At 38.4% G+C, this 17,603-nt stretch overlaps 1 protein-coding gene across 1 annotated transcript in view; it reads left to right on the top strand.

Annotated features, from left to right (window-relative positions):
• The first annotated feature begins 10,528 nt into the window (after positions 1 to 10,528).
• Positions 10,529 to 17,603, top strand: part of TRPC4 (transient receptor potential cation channel subfamily C member 4) — a 161,929-nt gene continuing 154,854 nt past the window's right edge. The window contains 1 exon segment of the mRNA XM_032208288.1: positions 10,529 to 11,042. The gene's annotated coding sequence lies outside the window, so the exon portion shown is untranslated.

Consider the following 17,603-nt stretch of genomic DNA (forward strand, 5'->3'; position numbering starts at 1 on the left):
AGACTAATCTATTGCAATAAATATCCTTTGTTCAGTGAGTATGCTTATTTATTACCATTCTTCTACAGCAACGTGTATAACTTACAAATAGTTGCCTTCTAAATAGACTTTCAACTCTAATCCAAATTATCCAAACAGCTGCTTCAAATATTTTGCTACCCTAGAGAAGCATTATGAGTAAAGTTGGAAGATTACTGTAAACACATCCTCATTATCTCTCATTCTAATATTAAAAATGTATTTAACTACATCTTCTTCTTTTGTGTGCTCATCTCCTTAATAATTCTAGTTAACATATTCGTACTCAGAAATTTTCAGAAATTTAGTGGATTTGAGAGTATACTGCAGAGTATTTACAAAATCTAGATACTCATTACTGACCGTGAGTGAACTGGAGTTGTAGAAAAATGTTAAGGAGAGGATTTTGAACAAGTAATTAATGTCAAAGAGATGAAATAATCATTTCACCATTTTGCTCATTTCTATCTCTGATGTCTGAGTAACAGTGATTACAGAGTCTTTATACTCTGAGAAAGGCAATCCAGTAACTCCATTAAGAGTACACCACTGAGAGTAGAACAAGATAGTACAGGTCCAAAAGATATGAATATCATATCCTGTTGCCTCATAGATATCTTCAGCTGAAAAATGGTGCCATTAAATTCAGTTGCTTCCTTATGGTATCTCTCTTAATTACTTATCCCATCTCCATTACTGACACATCTAAATTTTCTTACTTGAAGATGTAGTATACCTTCATCATCCAATCATTTTTAGGTTACAGGACCAGGAGACACAAACCACTGCTGCCTGATGAAGTCTTTATTAATATCAGCTCCCAGTTATGGTATAGTTTTATGGATGATGCAGAATGGACCAATCCCCCACACGCTTATGGCCCACATGATGTCTAGAAAAAGAAGGATTAATTACTTATCAAACAAAATGAATCTTGACTTAAAGACTTCATCTGAGGTAATGCAACTCCAGTTTACTCTATACACAATGGATATCATTTTTATAAATTCCACTTTCCAAGTTGCAACTTTTCTTACATGTCCTTTTCCAAAGGACCATGTTCAGTTGTGTTTCGTTGATGTACAAGGATGGGATTCATTGCAGATGTTTATATGATGTCTAAAAGTGGTGTTCTATTTTTGTAGTCATTGAAGAAAAACAGGCAGTCCTATGGCAAGGTTCACCTTCTCTATGAAAATATATTGCTGAAACATTTTGTCTGCATATGCAAGGAAGTGTCTCATGCAGACATCTGTACTGTAGATGTTTAGCATCTGGTCAGGTGGATCTCACTAGAGGTCCTAGGAACTGCATACAAACTAGGCACCCATGAAAGCAGGATCTGAGCATCACATTAAGTACCAAACTATCCTGAGATACAGAGGATCTCATGGAGAATTTGCCTGTCGTACATCTCTATTTTCTTGATCCCCAGTAGTGATCCCACCATAGCATTGATGGAATATATATTCTTCTTGTCTACATCAGTCAGCCTTCCTGCAGCAAGAGCAGCAGTGACCAGAAGCAGCAAACAGACACAGCAAAGCTGCCACCCCTTGCTCCCACTGTTGCTGATTAAGTGACAAGAACTCTGTGCAAAAAGCTCTGAGCACTAAGACACACCTATACAAAACACAGAGAGATGACATCCTATACCACAGACTTTCACCAAAGCATATCAAACCAAGATCTATGATCAGTTTACAGTGAGTACAAAACTGAAATAAAATATTGGAAAGCTTAAATAAAAATGAAAATACCTAGATACATACACACACGATACATATTTCTCAACAAGATCATAGATGATTTCTGTTCTTTGGCTTAGAATTGAGCATGAAACTTTATAAGGCAAAAGTGTGTGTAAGAAAAGGGTGTGTAAAAAAAAAAAAAAAAAAAAAAAAAAAAAAAAAAAAAGAGAAGAGTAGAATCAATTCTTTGTTTGAGCCTATTTCCTACCTTACACAGATGTGTATTAATAAAATGATGTGCACCTTGCACATCTGTACAGTAATTGCAAATTGTCTCTATAGCACCATCTATCGGTCTTTCATTGATGGTAAATCATACCATGGAAAATACACACCTAGAAACCGTACCCCTCACGGCTATATTAATACTCCCATACTTTCTGAATGCTTGATCTTCCTTTCCCCCTGCCCAGCTTCTGTAACTTCTCTTGAGCTAATAATTATGGGAAAAACACACTAGAAACACAGGGGAAAATAATGGTATCCATTTAATGCAGGAAAAATAGAAGTTCTCTCTCTCTGGATTACTCATTAAGCAGCGTTCTGAAAATCTATGCAACTAATTACCTTGCTTTTCTGTTACTCATAATCAAATACTAAGTAAATTTCTTTCTGGGTTTAACGCTACTTGGAGAATATATACCAAAAATGTAGCTAAATACTGCATTAAGCAATTTAAAATCCAACAAGAGCATTTGGTATTCTGTCATACACAAAAACACACAAAAAAATATTGAAAAACCTTCCAAAGTACTCTAAAATGATAATAATAAAAACATGAGTTAATCCTCTTTTGGGTTATCTCTGCCTAGCTATATACAAGCATAAAAGATCTGGCTATCTTCCTGATACCTTCTGACTTTTCTAAGCTCACTAATATGATCTGCCATAATATAAATAAATAAATAAATGTGTATATATATATAGTTATACACAAACACACACACATAATTAGTAAGCTTAACTAGTAGAGTGTCTCAGTATACATAGCAAGACGGAATATCAGAAATATTTTATACACAGAAATAATCTTCTCCCAGTGTTTTACATTCATGAAAACATCTGAAACAAAGATTAACTTCTGTTATCTAAAATGCAGAATCAGTGCAGCATCCACCGTGGGTAAATCTCTTGTTGTTACCATTGTTACTATTTACAGGGGGTTTAATGGCTTTACAGACATTTATGATTTCTTCCTAGATACTGAGTGCACAATAATAATGTTCTGATAGAAAAAAAATAATATATATTGCCACATCACAGGTAAGAAAAATGAATATATAAAAAAATAATAAATAAAATAATAATAATAATAATAATAATAATAATAATAATAATAATAATAATAATAATAATAAAATAATAATAATAATAATAATAATAATAATAATAATAATAATAATAATAATAATAATAATAATAATAATAATAATAATAATAATAATAAAAACACAAAAGAAGCATTTACAAGGTAGGAACAGAACTGATATTTCAAGCCTGAATATCTTCCTTCCCCTTCTTGTTCTAGTGTCCTTCTGCAAATGACTTAATTTTATATTCTATGTCTCAGGTTTTACATACCTTCAACACATCCCACCACCAAGCTGAACTGTTGTTATTCTTCAGACAGTAGGAATTAGTATACTGTAAAAGCCATACATTTCTAAAAGTGTGTCCCTTTTTGATGCATTGAAAGCATTACTGATGGATTTCTTTGTCTGATGGAGAGAGAAGCAGAAGAATCATGTGGGGTTAATACTTATATATATATTTATTAAAGTTTGGGTAATTAGTCTATCATTTGCTTTTAAAACAGTTTAGTATCAATATCTCTTACAAATAGAAGTCAAAGAAAAATATAAAAATGTTAGCTAAAAAAAAAAAAAAAAACAAAAAAGGAAAAAAGTAAAAAAAAAAAAAAAAAAGGAAGTGAAAAACTAAGAATGCTAAGAAAGAACAGTGGAACACCTGGTTGGTGGGATATCCCAGTTGCTTTTCTGGGTGGGTGCAGATCTGCTGTCAGACTGGGACTACATCTGCTGGCCCTGTGTGGACCTCCACAATACACTAAGGAATCGAAAGTGGCCTACGGTTAGGCATATAAATCCTCATTTAAAGTCCTATTGTCCTAGAACACAATGGGCACAACCTGCATTTACATGAATTATTGTCATATTAGAATCACATGAAAGCTATCTGAAGGACAAAATTCACCATTTTCATACATAAAGGCCAGGACAGAAACTTTACTTGCTCTCTTAAGCTACATATGCTTCCAAATTTGAGTCACACTGTTCAAATGGCATCTGAGGGTGCAAACAGATTGGCTGCATGTGTCTTTTAAAAGCATGAAAACTCAGTTTCCCAAAATGTCATATAAAAAAAGGGGTACAGTAAGCTTTGGAGAAAAATCTCTCATTATGGCCACTTAGAGAATCCTAAAATAGGAAAAACAGCTACTCCCAGGAAAAGGCTCACGAGTGTCAAAAATAAAGATTCCACAATTTCCTGAAGTGAAATCTTCCACTGTTTAACTCTTTTTTATAGTCTGAAACATTCTACTTATGATTAAGCTTAGATTTTCCTTGCTAAAATCCAAAGTTGATTACTTTACTCCTCTATCTGTTGAATATGCTAGCTGTCTTTTTACAACTATTTTTAAACAACTATAAACTATGTAATTATATAAATATAATTTAAAGGCATCTTTTCTTACACAGAACAAGCCAAATACATTGAAACATTTCTGAAAGGTGACCAGGCCTCTGCATTTATTTATTTTTTTCTTAACACCACTATCAAACATGAAGTCCAAAGCTGACATAAAGTGATGCTTAGGTAGAGCAGAACAACAATTTTTCAAATATCATAACTACTCATTAGTTCTTGCTAATATATTCTGAAAGCCTATGGCATTTTTGCAGTTATTGCCTTTAAAAATATATATATGTATATTTTATTACTATTTTTATCCCTTTTTTTTTTTTTTTTTTTTTTTTTTAAAGTACATTGTAATTACTCCACTGCTTATTTCTATTATTTCAAAGTCACTATTATCAGATTTGTCTGAAGGGCACCCACCTGCATTTTCAGTTGTTTCTCTCCATTAAGACAGAATAAAACCTAGTTAAATACACTCCAAGTATTGAAGATGCAAAGCCACATCTCCAAAAAGTTTCCAGAAAAGGTTCCATTACTTTTTTTTTTTTTTTTGATTGCTTAAGGTGTTCAATGAGTTCTCTCAAATTGATAATTTGAGTTAAATTTGGCTAAACATCTCTTTTGAAATCCTGTTCATTCTCTGTCTAGAAACTTGTCATATGTCATTTCTTTCAGAAGATCCTAAACACGTTCCTGGTAATGTAATGTTTTTTTTTTTTTTTTTTTTTTTTTTTTTTTTTCTCCTGCCTTTCTTTCCTGAACAGCCTGTATCCTTCTATATCAACACTCCAATCCTTTGATTTATCCTACAAAGTCTCTGTCTTGCCAATTAAGTTAATTAAGTTATAGCTTTGTTTGTGCAGCAAGACATCTAATTCTTTCTGTTTATTCCCCATACTCTTAGAGATACCTAAAATGTTTGGCTAGTTGCCCTGGAATTCTGTTTCTTGATTCCCTTTTGAATTCCCTTGATCTCCCAGTTGAAACATCCCATTTGTTTCCACAATTTCAAACCTTTTACCATGTTACTATCCTCATAACCATAGGTAAAGGATTAAACTTTTTCAGAAAATGAGAAAAGGATGTCCCCCCGTCCAGGAACAGGACAAGGAGTAATGGTCACAAGATAGAACACAGGAAGTTCCGCACCAACATGCGAAAGAATTTCTTCACAGTGAGGGTCATGGAGCACTGGAGGGTCACTGGAGCCCAGGGAGGTTGTGGAGTCTTCTTCTTTGGAGATATTTAAGGCCCATCTGGACACCTACCTGGGCAGCCTGCTCTAAGGAACCTGCAGGGGGGGGTGGACCCGATGATCTTTCAAGGTCCCTTCCAACCCCTTCAATTCTGTGATTCTGTGATCATTGCTTAGGTTTGTTTTCTATTCCTTTTCAATAAAATTACCTTTTCCATCACTGTCTTAATGCTTTGTCATGCAATTATAAGGATTCATACATCTGATTTTATGTATCTGTAATGCTGACATTCACATGTGAGATAGGGGTCTGATCTCCTACTAGAGCCAAGAGGAACTCAGTGTGGATTCAGGTGCCTGTGCCTGGGTGTCCAATGCCCTGTAAGAGGCCACAGAGCATCTGATCTAACCTCAAAAAAGGTACAGATCACGTAAGACAAGTTCTTATTAAAACGAGGTGAAACAAATCCTATTTGCCTGCAGATGTCCTATAGACTGCAGATGTCTTGTAGAGCCTTGGGAACCTCAGACAGCATGAGACACCTCTATTTTGGTGTCTTCTCCTTTTCAGTATGGTGCTTAGACTATTCAGCATATCTTCAAGTCAAAATCCATATTCAAAGATGAACTTTTCTATGATTCCTTAACTGTATTGAATAGAGTTCTACTGACTATAGAGGGAGCTTAAAATGCTCATTAGTTCAAATATGTACACCTAAATAATGATGTCTCTAGTCTGGAGCTGAATCCCAATCTAGCACTGGATTTGTTCCATTAGATCTGTGTTTTACTAAAACTACTAAAAGACTGTGTCAAAAATAAATAAATAGATCAAAAAGGCAACAGCTGGGTCTTCTGAAAGAATATAAGTGTTTACTGGAAAGCACAGATATCTGAGAATAATCATGGAGGACAAAAGCTAAACAGTTTTGAAAAACACCAAAAATTTAAATTATGTCATTCTACTGCTGAGATCAATACTTGCCTGCTTTAAGGACTTTAAGGACTTAAGTGCTTTAAGGACTATTTATTCTCATCCCCAGATCAACATCTCACCTTTTACTTATCCTTCCCTTCACATGTTCCTATCACTTTCTCTCATGGCCCTTTTCTCTCTGTATCACAAGAACATTTTATACCCCAAACATTCCCAATAAATGCTTAATTAAAAATGAAGCATTTATGCTGCATTTTTTTTTGTTTGTTTATTTTTCTCCTCTCTCCATTCCTTTCATTTTTTTTTTTTTTTTTTTTTTTTTTTTTTTTTTTTTTTTTCCATGTTCTTCAATCATTCAATAAACAGAATCTCTTTTTCTCAAGTCTTTGGTCTTGGAAACTTTAGTTTTGACTAAAGTACATAAATGGCAATACACTGAGTTATGTGGAAGGAAAAGACTGAAGAGTATGGAATGCCTGGTGTGGGCTGGCAAGAACAATTTACCACTTGCAAAAAGTTCAGGCTGGGAGAACTGCATGGCCTGTAACAATAGAATTAATTGTTACTGTAACTTGTTACAGATTTCATAAATTAGAGTAATACAGTGAAAAAATGATAATCTGTATTTTTTCTAACAATGTAGTCTCCAAAACAAATGTAGAAAAAAAACACTAAACTGCAACAAGACATATTATTGTATTTTGTGATTTCAAGTTACATTATTTCTAATGTGTAATATATCAGTAGAAGCATACTTAAAATCATACGTAAACAATAGAAACCTGAGGAAATCTTCCTCCATCATCCTAAATTAATAAAAAATAAAATACATTTTTAATTAATTGACTAGATTATTTCAAATACTTGCCATAATTTTTTTTCCTAATGTATGTAAATTTTCGTCTTAGTAAAAATGATCTTTCATGCTGATATTAAGAAAAGCTTTCATTGATACAAAAAGAAAAGAATCTGAGCAAGAAGAATGTTAGCAGTACTTTTTACCTGGTACTGAGCAAACCTGCCTAGCATTTCTGCTGTGCTTTTTCTTTCCTTACGGATGTAAAAATAATGAGCTATGTCTTCGGTAAGCTGATTCAGCTTCACTGGTTTTGATAAAGTCATCCTGTCTCACACCTGCTGCAGATGTTCTTACCTATAGACAATGATATTGCAAGGCTAAATCAATTATCATTTGCTAAATTTTCAGCTTTCTCTTATTTTTCAAGCTTCCTTTTTTTTTTTTTTTTTTTTTCCTGTGTCTAGTGGTTCATGAAATAAAATACACCCTAGTAATATTCGCACAAACTGCAGAAAGAAGGGGGAAAAAGCAGCATGGCTGTTATTGCAGACACATAAAATTTAGCTGAACTGCAAATGGTCAACTGGTGGGCATTCATCAGTAGGTGTTCTTAGGAAAGTGGTGTAACGAGAGTGGTAGAAATGCACATCCCAAGGGAAACCTAATTTGGTGTGACACTGTGCACAGATAATGGAAGGCCCAGACATGCTGTTACAGCATAACTTCTACAGACACAGTATGTGTTACACATTTCACAGTATGTTTAATTTTCTCCCTATACCACTCTCTCCCTGACACAGTACCTACTGCTGAGAAACATTTGGCGTCTAGCTACATGCTGGGAATAAAATATACTAGCATACATTCAGGACATTGCAAAGATCCAGACCCCACTGTCCTGAATCAGAGATAAAATTCTATTTATGTTGTTTTCTTCTGAGTAAGACCACAGAGATTTTATCTGAACATTAATTTAATTGGGAATTATAAGCACTGGCAAGACCCACAGGAGACTGCTAATGGGTTATCATATGTAAAATGCCAGAAACCATAAAGCACATTGATAGTGCCATGTTGCATTCACCCCAAAAAGAACCAATGTCATGATACACATAAAAAGGCACAGGAAATACTGTTAATTATAGAGGTATTTGCTAGTGATAAATTAAACATGATACACTCAAAATAGAACTTTGCTTCTCAAGATCTAATAAGGAAATGCATGGGGAAAAAATGCTCTGTTCTTGGACATGAGCATCAAAAACCTCTGAAAGTTTTGTCTACAATTCCAGTGTGTAGTAGTGCAGTCTACCCTCACTACTGCTGATAGCAGATGAAGAATTCATGCACAAGGTGTACAAATACAATATCTAGATCAGCTCTCAGTAGCAGTTCCAATGCAATATAGTGGTGTAGGCTTTTCTGTACTTCAATGCAGATTGTCATTGTCTCTATGGAGTACCTCTACTCTCTCCTTATCTTTGCATGGATTTCAGGCGTATGACTACATGTCTGCGTATATAGAGAGAGATATACACTTATATGCATGAGTGTGTACTAGAATGAGTGGATCAGCTTACCAGAGCAGCTGCTTTTGCCATTTGATCTGTACTTGAATCAACACGAGTTGATCTCATGAGTGCAATTAACATCTCTCAGGAAGAGCCAGGCAGAGAGACCTGTTACAGCGTGTCTGGATTGCGCACTGCACTGCTCAGTGGCACCAGGCTGTTTTCTGCGGGGCTCCCCAAAGGCGCTATGTTCTGCCGAAATCTTAACAGTAACTAATTTGGGGCATGTCTAAAATATGTATCACAGTGGTTCACCCAGGAGGTACAGAGGCTCAGTGCTGCAACCGTGACAGTCCCAGAGCAGAATTAATCTGGCATTTTCACCGCTCAGCTCCTGCTGAGCAGTGATGCAGAGTGGCTGCATCATCGCTTCCTTTTTCTCTGCTGCCCGTGGAGGTCTGGTGCTTGTACAAATAGCTGCCATCGAAAGCGGTGCATCTGGCAGTTCCTTAACGCTTGCTGTAATGGCATTTCCAGGCGTGTGCGCTTGCCTGCTTCATCAAGCGTTTCACGTCTGTGTGCTCAGGTCTCCGCTAGAGATGTGGGGTGATGCATTTCGCATTGTTTTGCATTCCTCCTCCCCGCCTTGGACAGCCTTGCCCTGTCTCCTTCCCTCTGCTCCCCTGTGCTTATTTCCCTCTCCTCCTCCCCCGCAACCCCTGCTGTTCCCGGGAGCCCGGGGGTGGAAGATAGCCTCCCAGGGCTTCGGGCAAACTCGGAAAACTCTGAAGCAGTGCTTGGTGGTGGTGTAGTCCCTACGGACAACAACAGTGTCGGGCCGGAGGCCGGGGCGGTGCAGGCAGGGCTGGGGGGGCGGCAGGAGCTCCAGGCTAGGGGCAGGACCCTGCACCTGTGGGGCAGCAGGTGCCTGCCATGCTCCGTGCCTGACCCCAACACGGGCACCGAGCCCCCGAAAAGGTCTCAAATAAATAAATAAATACATATATATATATATATGTTTGTTTTTTTGGTTTTTTTTTTTTTTGGTCGTGCTATTTCGGAAACTGGCTCAACACTCTGCGTCTTTTTCATACCATTTCTAAGCTCGTGTATGTCCTAATTTTAGGGAAAAGAAAAGTGAGGAAATGGTACCTAGCCTCCCTCCCTCCGCTCTGCTATTGTGAATCTTGGCTCCGGCTCGGTCCCTAAAGCCTCAAGCGTGACTCTTGGCCAGCCGGACCCAGGGGTGCCGGGGCAGGGAAAAGAGCAGGGACCCTTCCGGACAGGGCAGCAGCTCGGCGACAGCCCTGCTCGGAGCGGTCCAGGTCTTCCCCAAAGATGCGAGAGCAAAGTTTGCAGATACACCGTCCGGCACGGTGCTTTCCTCGGCTCACCCATCACGCCCCCACGTTCCGATGGCCCTTTTCCCCTCTCCTCAATCCCCCGGGGGGACGCTTCGGGGTGAGAGCAGCCAGGGCTCCGCCGAGAAGCGGGGCCGGGGGGGTGCGCAGGAGCGCGGTGCGGCCGCGGGGGGGCGCGGGTGCGGGCGCCGGGGGCCGGCGGGGGCAGCGCCGCGGGGGCGGCGGCGGCGGCGGGAGGGGTCCCCCGGAGGCAAACGGTGCCGCCGGCCGAGGAGAGAGCGCCGAGGAGGGAAAGCCCCGGTGCTTGCCTCTCCGTGGTCTTCTCGTCTTCATTCCTGCGCCTTATCTCCCGCCCCACGCCTCGCAGAGCTGCGCTCCGGGGGGGGAAGGAAGAGTCGCGTCGGAAGGAGCGGGGACTTTTTGCAAGCAGCATGAGGTTCTCCGAGGCGATGAGGAGATGCCACACTGAGGAGCCGGGGTTGAAGCTGCCTCTCATCTGTTGCACCGGTGCCCGGCGGCTGGCGCGGTCCCCTGGGCTGGGAGTGATGGAGACCCTCTAACTCGTGGGCGTGAATCCGAGCGTCTGAGCGTGGGGCAAAGATGAAGAAAATAAAGTAAAAAAAAATAAAAATAAAAAATAAAATGGGGAAAAGTGCCTGAGGCGGACGAGAGCCAGTGAACTAAAACGAACACCTCTTAAAGGGATTTAACTTACAAAAAGGATTGAGAAGGGTACTGCCGAGGGAAAATGTGACCTGTTAAAGCTGTTGAAGGAAGATGCCGGTTGTCAACGCATACACCTAAACCAAGTAAGTTCTCATTAACTTTGTTATATTTTCCTTCTGAATCTTTAATTCCCTTCTTGTCCTTCTACCATAAATAAATAAATAAATAAATAAATAAATAAAACTCCCCAGGACGGTCTGAGCTAACTTTTGCGCCGGCACAAGCGCTGAACGACATTGCGCACCTCCATGATCACAGTCCAAGAAGAATTAGGACCCTTTTCTTTCCCCTGTACATAATAAAGGTATTTTTTTTGCCTCGCAGCTGCTACCGTGGGAAGCGGCATTCCTCGGTGGCTGGGTGAAGTGTGACACCTGCAGGACAGCTGAGCTCCCAGGGGCCGGGGGATGCCGGTCAGGGAGAGGGCAGGGGACGGCTCCCCGGCGGCTCACAGGGGAACAAAGTCCCGCATTTGTCCCCTGCTTCGGTCAAAAAGCAAGTGAGGCTGCAATGGGAGGCTCCCGCCCCCCCGAGGGGACCTTGCTCCCCGCAGAGAGCCGCGGTGCAGCCCGCAGGGAGCCTCCTGGAAAGGTTGTGGTCCTGCCGGGAAGGACCTCCTGCCTGGAGGATGGAGAAATGCGAGGTAGATAGGAGAGGAGCATGATAAAGCTCCTGGTGGGATTCATCCGTGCGTTAGGTTTACATTTGCAAGGTGCTCGCTGTTGGAGAGACAGGACAGAGGCCGTAGTCTTGTTGGAAAGAAGCAGTTGATGCCCTGGAGCCATGAATGCCGACAGAAAATTGCACTCTACAAAAAGGCAGATTTGCAAAAATCGCTGCTATTGGAGAAACCTGAAGTCTTGTTAATCTAATATATTTCCCCATTTTCACAAGGAAATGTCATTTATACACTTTTGTTTTACTGGACTCTGTTGAGTGATTTCCTGTTAGCATGGCAACCAAAAATTACATTTATTGAAGCATGCCTTAAAAGTGAGATGGCTCTTCCAGTTCTAAAACACCTTTTAGGTGAAAGTAAATAAACCCACTTTCCAGTCTCTGCCTTTCTTCAGAACAGGCACTCCTGAAAAAAATGGGTGAAAAGATGATAAAATGGAAATTGCATCTTGATTACATTTAAGAAAGGAATGCTTCTTTTTACAAGAATCTGATCACGTATAGATTTTCTGTAGCATACAGGAAGCACAGAATGGAAAATAGTCTTTTTTAGGTCCTACTTGCTTAATTAACGCCAACATTAAAGCACTTTTCAACACAATCTACTTAAAATTTGAAATGTAATTGTACTGCAGTGACATAGCACGTTTCAGTGTTTAAGCTTCTTTTTCAAAACCCAGACCCAGATAGCTTAGCAAGGTTACATATGGAAATATGTAGAATTTTCTATGATTTTATCTCATTCACATAAGCAAGAATTTTACATACAGAGAAGCCAAGCATGAGTGAGACTACTTTACAACTGTCTTGGAATAACAAATTCTGGATTTACAGAGGACCTGAGTTTACACCACTTCTTCAGGCAGGACTTGGGAATAGTCCTTTAATGTCAAAACATCTGAAACTTTTATGACACTCTCATGTTTTAATTTTGGTGTTACCTTCTATACTTAAAAAAAAAAAAAAAAAAAAAAAAGTTGTTTTTGCTTGCACAAGGATGATGTTCTTTACTACAGTTTTTGTTTCTCTTCTCTTGTTCAGACTTTGGAACAGATGAGGCTATATTAGGAAACAGCAAAGCATAAATATGCCTGTCTTTTAAATTTAACTTCGGCCACTTATTCTGACACTATATATAGTAGTCGATGCACTTAAAATAGCTCCAGAAAAAAATCTCATTTCTTCTTATCTCATCTTATTTAGAACCAAATACTGCTAGTTGAAATTTGAGTCAGTTGAGGTCACTCCAGATCTGGTATGATTTTGCTTCTTTTTGAGTATGCCCACTGCAAATACTGGGTCCTGATCAATGGAAGTGGATTTGCATTACCTCAGTTTGGAAAGTTTATACTGGAGGACACATATAGAGAAAACTATTAAGAGATTAGTTTTCAGCTTTGTGTATACACATACATATTTTTGTATTTTGTATTTTGCCTTAGGTGACAAGCAAAAATGAGCATGACAGCACCTCCTAACACCTGAGACCTTTCTCCATGCCAGTACACTGTTTGATCTGTCATTTTTTTTTTCTGGGACATGATTCATTGCAGTGAGGGGGCAAAATCAACAGGGAAAATCTTGTGTAGCATCTCTGCCTGCTCTGCTACATTGGTGATTCTGGTAATCAGTGCTAAAAAGGACTGTATTCCTTTTGAAAATGAAGAGCAAGTCAGCATGACTTCTCTTATGGAAAGGTAACATAGAAGCAGGAAGAAAAGGCATAACCTATTTCAAGAAAAAGCAGATAAAAATATAGAAAGCATTGTTCTACTGAGATATTTAATGGCTTTATGTGTATCAGATTTACCATTACCATTTCTGTTCAGTTTTAAGGTGTATCGGGTTATAGTTTGGTTATTTTATCAAGCATAATATTTTAAATTATTGAATTTACGTTGGAGATAAAACTTCATTTATAAACCAGTTTTCCATTACCATGTTTGTTTCAACAAACAAAATTCCAGGAACTATCTGCTTAAGAAGCCTTGATTCCACTGAGGAAGATAAAAGACAGAGATGTTCCCTTACTCTGATTTTAAGTACTGGGGCATAGCATAACACCAGCAACAAGGGTGCCAGGATCTTCATGCCTGTTGAGATTTGCTGCTGGAAAATAAATTCACCTGATTAAAAAGATATTAATTATTTTAGTTTATACGGTGAAAAAAAGAGAAAGGCTGAGCAAATTGAGTCTTCTTTTTGTAACAGATATCCATGCAAAAATCATTCATAGGTGCATTAACTCTCTGTCAAATAGACTTTGAAAATGGTAAAGAGCAATGGTAATTGCTTTGCACAGTGAAGTTTACAAAGGAATTAAAAGATGTGTTGAATTAAAAGTGTGCTGAACAAACAATAAATATATAATGCACCTTTTAAAATCATTCTATTTTTTTTTTTCAGGGATTTCTTTTTCCTCCTTTTTATTTTATTTTTTAAACTTCTATTTTATTCTCAACCACTTATTTCTAAAATAGATAGTGACTGGTGTGGGACAAGAATTGAAAGGAACCTTCGATAAAAAATATAATTTTTTTACAGCTAAGCTATTTTTTCAGTGATTGTGGGCTGAAGGAGGACAGGAAAAGCTACTTCAGTTTGGGTGAATTTTACATGTATCAGGGAGTCAAATTCAACCTGTAAAGTCTATGGCAACTTGTGCAATTGCTTGGTCATTGATTGAGCCTGTTCTGGATATGCTCACCTGAAGAGCTCCTCTCATACATATGCATGTCAGATGAACCATTTGAATATTATGGTAATAATATTGTGTAATATTGGTAATAAATCTGGTATTTTGTAATAATATTATCTGGTATTTTATGTAACAGGTAGAGAGGGAAACAATAGATGGAGAAAGACTTCCTCCTGGGATTTTCTGAAACAAATGTTATGGGTTATTCCATGGATACTTCCCACATACTGTGGAAAGCTTCTGAGGAGCAAACAGCCTTCCCCAAGAAGGCAAAGGCCCCATCCTATCAGTTGTGCATATATGGTTGGTGAGCAGCCAAGCCTTGCGGTGGTGCCCTTGAACTCTTCCAGTCCTACCTCAAACGTGCTTGTTTTCCATGCATGTGCTTGAGGTACAAGTTTTTTGTTTGTTTGTTTGTTGTTTTGTTTTTTACTTTTTTTTTTTTTTTTTTTAATGTGATTCCTTCTAATACCAGTTTTAAGAAACAGAAATACATCCCTATTGGCTCAGAGAAATGTAAAATTTGTGTCATCTACACTCACACCTAAGATCAGACTGGAAAAACAGTTCTATGGGCTCTTGCTCCTTGTGTCCTTATGCCAGATAGTCATGTAATGTGCTTTTCAGTTGCTGATACAGCAGTACATCCTATCCTTTTAGTTGATTTAAGGTATGTTCACTGACTGCTGACTGCCCCTTATTCTAGGAGGGCACCAGTGTCTTATAGGTCATGTACCACACAGGCCAGCCTTTTGTGGTTACTTCTGATACCCTGAACTGATGCCTAAATTGACATGAAATACCTCTGTGTTGGCTACTGAATCCTTTCTCTTCTGGAGAAAGAAAGGCAGAAGACAAGAGTAAACCATCCTCTGTACTTCGACATCTTCTTTGGAACAGAAAAAACATCCTCCAGGAGTGTCTGTCTCTCTTTGCTCACGATGCAGATATGAGATAAGAAACCTGCCTTCTTAAGCTGGGTTAGTTGAATCCCAGCTGTGCAGGGTGTACTGTGATAGTACAGCATGAAGATTGCTATAAGCAAGATAAAATGCAGGTGAAAAATAAAAGACATGCACATACATACACCAAACTTTGAAACAACCTGTGAATAGCGTGAATTTATGACTGTTTGTTGGATGTACACTTCTGGAAGGTTGCCACCTACTACCTCTGCAACCCCTTTTCCTTACAGAGGATTCTTCAAAACATCATCTTATGCAAACTGGCAATAACAACCTAAAGCTTCTGTCACTTTTTGGCTCGATGTCTGGTCTCATGTCCATCATAAAGAGGTAGAAACAGCCAAGAGAGACAGCGATGCTCTTTGTGATGGCCAAGTATCAGGTATGATTACTAACCCAGGCCATAAAGCACGAGAGGAGTATCAGTGCAACTCTGCATTTACCGTCCCGAAAATATATGTGAAGCTGGCCTGGCCTGAGAGCCTGGGAGCTCCTTACGAGATGTGGGCAGTCTGCCAGTAAGGACCTTCCTATGGTAGTTTCTGTGTTGGATTGACTGAGAATTCAATTTGCTCACTTTAACCATCATTTAATCAAAGTACCCGATCACATCACAGGAAGTTAGCAATCCTAGAAAAATCAATGCAGTCCTCTCTTCATTAGATTAATGGACAGACTTTTGCCTGTGTTCCTTTTTGTGTTGCCATAAATCAGGAGAATACTGAAGGACAATTTTTTGAAGATTAAAACTGCAGTATTCCACAGCATAGAGACTGTCTTTAGCAGACTGGCAGTCTAATGTGAGACCTAAATGTACTGGACTAAGAAGGGAGAGCACCAAATTTATTTCCAAGGAAAATTACATTGTTTTCTGAATTAAAACATTACTTTTATTTGAAAAACTGAAATTCTTTAAATATAGTTTTTTCTGTTTTAAAAAGTACAAACAATCAATTTATTTTTTGAGTAAAGGAATTGACAATAGGGTTTTAGCAGAAGATACAGGGTCATTTTATGTCTGATTTAAGATTAGCCCCAGTGAATTTGTATATTGTGATCTATGTCAAAAATATCTTTGCTGGTAAGTCTTGAAAAGTGCTAAAAGGGTTTTTTTTTGCAACAAATGTTGGATTCATTTCACCTAGCCACTATGAATTTGATTGCCAGTTGTAAACCAACCATCTATGTTCCTTGTATAGTCTGTGGAGAGATACAGAAACTGCCAGTGGACAAACTAGTCCATCTAATTCATACACCTGTAATAGAGTGGAAGGAATTGCTCTCTGCAGGTATATATTGTTGCTGATGTTGGATTTCATACAGCTAAATTTAGGTGAGATGATTTTTCCCTAATGGTATCAAAGGAAAATAAAACCCACATTCAGAGGTGCCAGAAAATAAGTGTCTTTTTAGTTCTGAAGTATCTCAAGGTCCTACTGACCTTCATGGTACAGATGCAGACATCTTAGCATCAACAAGATGACTCTACCATGGTAAATTAATACAAATATCCTGTTGTCTGTTCCCAGAGTTTTTAAGAATTTGTGGTTTGGTTAAGTATCTGAAATACATCTTGTAGCTGTGCCAAGGGAAATGGGAGTGTCAACTGGACCTTTGTAAAGGGAGAACACACAGTTCTGCGTGCTCACAGCCTGCTTCCTGTGAGTGCAAGATGTCTCTCTTCCAGAGAGCACATTCTGCTTCTGCAGAGCAAAGGAAAGCAAGGACAAATTCTTCTCAAATGCTCTCAGCATTGCTATTTCTACAGTGAACCATAGTGAAATGAATACATAATTACAATGAAAACTATCTTTCAGAGATGATATCATTGTTTGAATCTCTGTTCTTGTAGATATGTTTGTTATTAGCAAAACACTTCAAAATAAACTCTCTTGTTATGCTTCAGCGCTGACTGCTGCATATACCCTGCTTACCTTTTACTGAAAAATAACTAAAATATCCCATTTGTGTTTTGCTTATACTGAGAACATTTTATTTTAAATTGGGAGAGATGTTTACCTTTCATTTTTTATGGTAATGACATAAAGTGATTGGACCTGCAGTAAATCCCTTGAATTTTGTGCTGGCATGGTGAGGTTTTTTATTTATTTATTTATTTATTTTAATTTTGTTTTATAGTACATTCATAGCTGCAAAAACTACTGCCACCAGTTTCAAAAGCATACACTTTCACTATGGTGGCTTTAACTACCTAGTAGATACCATACAGAAGGGATTTTGGCCATGAATGAAACCAAAACCAAGTTGCCTACAGATTGTTCTCTAGTTTTCCTTACACATCT

Source organism: Aythya fuligula, chromosome 1 (genome assembly GCF_009819795.1).
Source record: "Aythya fuligula isolate bAytFul2 chromosome 1, bAytFul2.pri, whole genome shotgun sequence".
Lineage (NCBI taxonomy): Eukaryota > Metazoa > Chordata > Aves > Anseriformes > Anatidae > Aythya > Aythya fuligula.